This window comes from Bos taurus, chromosome 5 (assembly GCF_002263795.3).
Source record: "Bos taurus isolate L1 Dominette 01449 registration number 42190680 breed Hereford chromosome 5, ARS-UCD2.0, whole genome shotgun sequence".
In the NCBI taxonomy this organism is placed as follows: domain Eukaryota; kingdom Metazoa; phylum Chordata; class Mammalia; order Artiodactyla; family Bovidae; genus Bos; species Bos taurus.
In genome coordinates this window covers 78,972,630-78,978,003 of record NC_037332.1, presented here as the reverse complement: position 1 = coordinate 78,978,003, position 5,374 = coordinate 78,972,630, and the positions used below count along the sequence as shown (strand labels likewise).

Below are 5,374 nucleotides of genomic sequence, written 5' to 3'. Positions count from 1 at the left end.
ATGGGAAATAGATGGGGAAACAGTGGAAACAGTGTCAGACTTTATTTTTCTGGGCTCCAAAATCACTGCAGATGGTGACTGCAGCCATGAAATTAAAAGACACTCCTTGGAAGGAAAGTTATGACCAACCTTAATAGCATATTCAAAAGCAGAGACACTACTTTGCCAACAAAGGTCCGTCTAGTCAAGGCTATGGTTTTTCCAGTGGTCATGTATGGATGTGAGAGTTGGACTATGAAGAAAGCTGAGCACCGAAGAATTGATGCTTTTGAACTGTGGTGTTGGAGAAGACTCTTGAGAGTCCCTTGGACTGCAAGGAGATCCAACCAGTCCATTCTAAAGGAGATCAGTCCTTGGTGTTCTTTGGAAGGAATGATGCCAAAGCTGAAACTCCAGTACTTTGGCCACCTCATGAGAAGAGTTGCCTCATTGGAAAAGACTGATGCTTTTCAGAGCATCAGAGGGAGGGATTGGGGGCAGGAGGAGAAGGGGACGACAGAGGATGAGATGGCTGGATGGCATCACCAACTCAATGGACATAAGTTTGAGTGAACTCCGGGAGTTGGTGATGGACAGGGAGGCCTGGCGTGCTGCGATTCATGGGGTTGCAAAGAGTCAGACACGACTGAGCCATTGAACTGAACTGTTCAGTCATGCTGTGGGGAAGGAGGGACACGGCAATCCAATAACACTGCCGTGTGCTCGCAGTGTCTCAGCCACACTGGGTTTGCCCCCACTCATGGTGTGTGTGCCCTCCCTGCCCACACTGCTCATGCTCTAGGTTGCTCGGCCAGGAACCATCTGAGGCTGGCCCTGGGTTGTATGCACTTCCCAGGTCTAAGCTGCTCAGGTTCAGATACTCAGGTAGTCCTCAGAGGCGCTGACTCGGTTGGGCCTGCGTTTTGTGCCCTTCCCAGGTCTGAGCAGCTTAGGTGATCAGGTGTTTGGTGAGCGCAGTGGCTGCGACTTATCACCTCCCCTGTTCCTGCCGCTCAGTTTTCTGGGTGTACAACCAGCGCACATTCTCAGGCGGATGTTGACCGTCCAAAATCCCAAGAAGTCTTAGTTAGCAACAAAGCCTGCTTGCAGTTTGGTAGATAATGCCTCTCTGGGGCCACGATTGCCCGCTTCCGGCTCTGGCTGCCTGTCACCAGAGGGCGATGGTCTGCAGCTGGCTAGCTCTGCTCAGTCCTTTGTTCTGTGAGCAGGCCTGGCGGTGTTTTAGGTTAAGGCTTTTCCCGAGGTAGCTATCCCACAGGCTGGTTAGCTAGCCCAAGTTAGTTCCCTCAGATTGCCCTTGGGGCATTCAGACCCAGTCCTTACTCTAAGCAATGCAGCCCACACCTCCCTGCCCAGCCCTTTCTTGCTAGTAGAGGGTGCAGGCGTCTGCACTCCTTCTCTGCTGGGGGAATTACCATTGGGCACATAATCTGTGGGTTTTAATTATTTATTTATTCATATCAGATCCATTGCCAAGTCACAAAAAATGTTTTATCTCATGAAAAATCTCTTTAAATAAGCTCTTCCTTCTCATTCAGTTCAGTTCAGTCATTCAGTCGTGTCCAACTCTTTGTGACCCCATGGACTGAAACACGCCAGCCCTCCCTGTCCATCACCAACTTCCAGAGTTTACTCAAACTCATGTCCATCGAGTCGGTGATACCATCCAACCATCTCATCCTCTGTTGTCCCCTTCTCCTCCTGCCTTCAGTCTTTCCCAGCATCAGGGTTCTTTGCATCAGGTGGCCAAAGTATTGGAGTTTCAGCTTCAGCATCAGTCCTTCCAATGAATATTCAGGACGAATTTCCTTTAGGATGGACTGATTGGATCTCCTTGCAGTCCAAGGGACTCTCAAGAGTCTTCTCCAATACCACAGTTCAAAAGCATTAATGAACTTTTCTAACAAACACACTGCTGTGTGAAAAATATAAAAAATTATTTGGCACTGTGGCTCTGGGTCATGATTTGACATAGTCAACTTTTCATTTAAAAGCTCAAGTTATTTCTGTAGGTTTTTTTGTTTTTGCTTTGGCCATCTTTGCTAGTCACACACAATTAAAGATACACAACTATAAACTGTGGTACATACAGCTCTATATGTTGCTCAATAGATACTGAAAATTTTTGTCAGGAGAACAAATATAATGTTATACATATATATGCTTAGGGGCATGCTCAATGGTGTCTGACTCTTTGCAACCCCATAGACTGTGGCCCACCAAGTTCCTCTGTCCATGGGATTCTCCAGGCAAGAATACTGGAATGGGTTGCATTTCTTTCTCCAGGGGATCTTCCCAAATCAAACTTACATCTCCTGCCCCTTCATTGGCAGGCAGATTCTTTACCACTTGAGCTACCTGGGAAGTTCTTGTTCTAAATATATATATATTTAATATACATAATATGTATATTTTTTAGAAAAGTATTTTTCCAGTGCTGCTATTCAAGGTTGCCTTATTTAATAAGCTAATAACCAAATGTCTTCTAAGCCAAGGCCAGCGTGGTTTTGCAGGCTCAGGTTTTGGCTGTGGTGAATCAGATAAAAAAAGCTGAAAAGACAACAATGACATTGTGTCAGAGGAGACTGGCTGCCTTGAATGCTGTCACCTGTTGTCTGTCACCCACAGCAAGCAGGAGCATCATGACAAGAAAGCCACTCTTAAAGTTCTATTTGGACTCAAAAGTAGAAAAGGAAGTGACATAAATAATTCATAAATTTGCATGTTGGAAAGGCTGAGCAGTCCCAAATATTGTCAGTTAGCATATTATTCTCTTGTGGAAGCTTTTCACACATTACTATCCATCTTAGATTTCCCTTTGAAATCGTATGGTTTTTTAGCTCACCTCTGGGCTAAAGATTTTCTGTGGAATCATCTCATCTCATCCTCAGTGATCTCTATAATAAATACAGACCGGCATTTGTGTATCATGTGGTTTGTCATTCTCATGAGGATACATTTAATCTTGATAACAAAACCTTCAAAGCAGGTAAACCATCTTCCACAGAAGCTGTTATTATTTATCTCTATTTCCACCAGGGAAGCCCTATTTTAAAAGTCACACAACCATAAATTCATGAATGAACTCAATAAATATTTTTGAATGTTATGTACTAGACCGTCTATGGACACCAGGAATTGATGAGTGACAAGAAAAAAGACACTGCCTTTACCCTCATAGAGCTCACAGCCCAAAGGAGGAGATAGGTATTAAACATGTAATCACAAAACCAATGTAGGACCATAGCCATGCTCTCTGACATCACAAAGAGCTGCAGAGTCCCTACAGAGCATATAATCAGTGGACCTGAGTGGCCTGGAAAGTCAGATTTTCCTGCAGAGTGATGTGGAAGTGAGGACTGGGTGATGAAGTTTCAGAGAAAAGAAGGTAGCAAAATAGAGCATACAAAGGCCCTGTGTTCACTATTCAGCCTTAAAAGGGAAGCGAATTCTGACACATGCTGCAACATGGATGAACCTTGAGGACATTATGCTAAATAAAATAAGCCAGTCACAAAAAGACAAATACTATATGATTCCACTTATATGAGTTACCTAGCATAGTCAGAAAATGTGAAAAGATGGGGAGAGAGGAAATGGGAATTTTTGTTCAGTGGGTACAGAGTTTCAGTTTTTCAACATGAAAGTAATTCTGGAGATGGATAAGGCTGATGGTTACACAAAAATGTAAATGTACTTAAAGCCACATTCAGTGTATAGTTCATATATACTTTAAAATGGTTAAGACTGCATATTTTACGTACCACAATTTTTAAAAAGGAGAAAAAAGTTTACCAACTCCATTTTTAGTAGTTTTTAAAACAGCTGAAAATCACCATTTTTTTACAGGTCAAGGCTATCAGAAGGTGATGCAGTAGAATGCAGTTCACCTGGATTCCCTGCAGGCATCTCCAGTCTCTTCAAGTCCACAAAATTCTCTCAGCAGGGAAATTACATGTTCCAGTTTCCTTCTCTTTAGAACCAACACCTTTTGCTGTGTGTTACATTTTGCAAAATAATAGTGAATGGTTTTAGAAAATAACTGTTCAGTTCAGTTCAATTCAGTCACTCAGTCGTGTCCAACTCTTTGCGACCCCATGAACTACAGCACGCCAGGCCTCCCTGTCCATCACCAACTCCCAGAGTCCACCCAAACCCATGTCCATTGAGTCGGTAATGCCATCCAACCATCTCATGCTCTGTCATCCCCTTCTCCTCCTACCCTCAATCTTTCCCAGCATCAGGGTCTTTTCTAATGAGTCAGCTCTTCGCATCAGGTGGCCAAAGTATTGGAATTTCAGCTTCAACATCAGTCCTTCCAATAAATACCCAGGACTGATCTCCTTTAGGATGGATTGGTTGGATCTCCTTGCAGTCCAAGGGATTCTCAAGAATCTTCCCCAACACCACAGTTCAAAAGCATCAATTCTTCTGCACTCAGCTTTCTTTATAGTCCAACTCTCACATCCATACATGACCACCAGAGAAGGAAATGGCAACCCACTCCAGTATTCTTGCCTGGAAAATCCCATGGATGGAGGAGCTACCGTCCATGGAGTTGCAAAGAGTCAGACATGACTGAGTGACTTCACTTTCAAAATAACTGTGATATAAATCATTTAAATTTGTGTATGTGAAGAAAATGGTTTCCACAACCCTGTAGTGTTAAAGATGCATTCTCTTTAACACTATTTATTTAGATGATAAAGCAGCCATGGAACAAAACCAGATGAAACACACGTCAGGATGAGCATGAATAGAGAAGAAACGTGCATGTGGGCTGGGATTTCCCTTTTGTGTTTTTTTCTTTCTTCCCTTTTAAATGATTAAAAACCTGTATCTTCATTGAATTCTTTGAATACTAAAAATATGCATATTAAAAGTGAAATTAACAGTTTACACTCTGCTTTATGTATCTGAATGTTGAATATCACAAATCCCTTGTTCTTTTTTTTAAAGTGTATTAATGAAGCACCGTGACTCTACTGATCATGACTAGAATCACATGGATCAGGAAGTATTACTCTGCAGTTACAAAGTAATTCATGCGAACTCAGTAGAAGCCTATTGGCTGATTTTTACCATAGTTTTACTCTAACGTCAAGACTGAAGAGTTACTTAAAAATAGTAGTTTCCTGTATCTATCTCTTTTTTTCTTTGCTGACATTTTACTGGTAAACAATCTTGCTTTTTCTCCCCCCATCCTTTTTTTTTTTTTTTTCAAGACAAAATCTACCCTTGATGAATCTTGCTGAAAAAAAAAGGTTTGCAAATTATTTAAGATCTTTCTAACAAAAGTGAAAATTTACCATCTTTTCTCCATTTTTCCCACCCTAACTCCATACTCAACACCTATCCACTCCCAACTCTTCCC

The 5,374-nt window shown here is 42.1% G+C and overlaps 1 long non-coding RNA gene across 1 annotated transcript; it reads left to right on the top strand.

Moving 5' to 3' along the window:
• The first annotated feature begins 3,303 nt into the window (after positions 1-3,303).
• Positions 3,304-4,839, top strand: LOC132345401 (uncharacterized). The gene is made up of 3 exons (XR_009494746.1): positions 3,304-3,388; positions 3,850-3,996; positions 4,701-4,839. It is a non-coding gene; the product is annotated as an uncharacterized lncRNA (long non-coding RNA).
• The last annotated feature ends 535 nt before the right edge of the window (positions 4,840-5,374 follow it).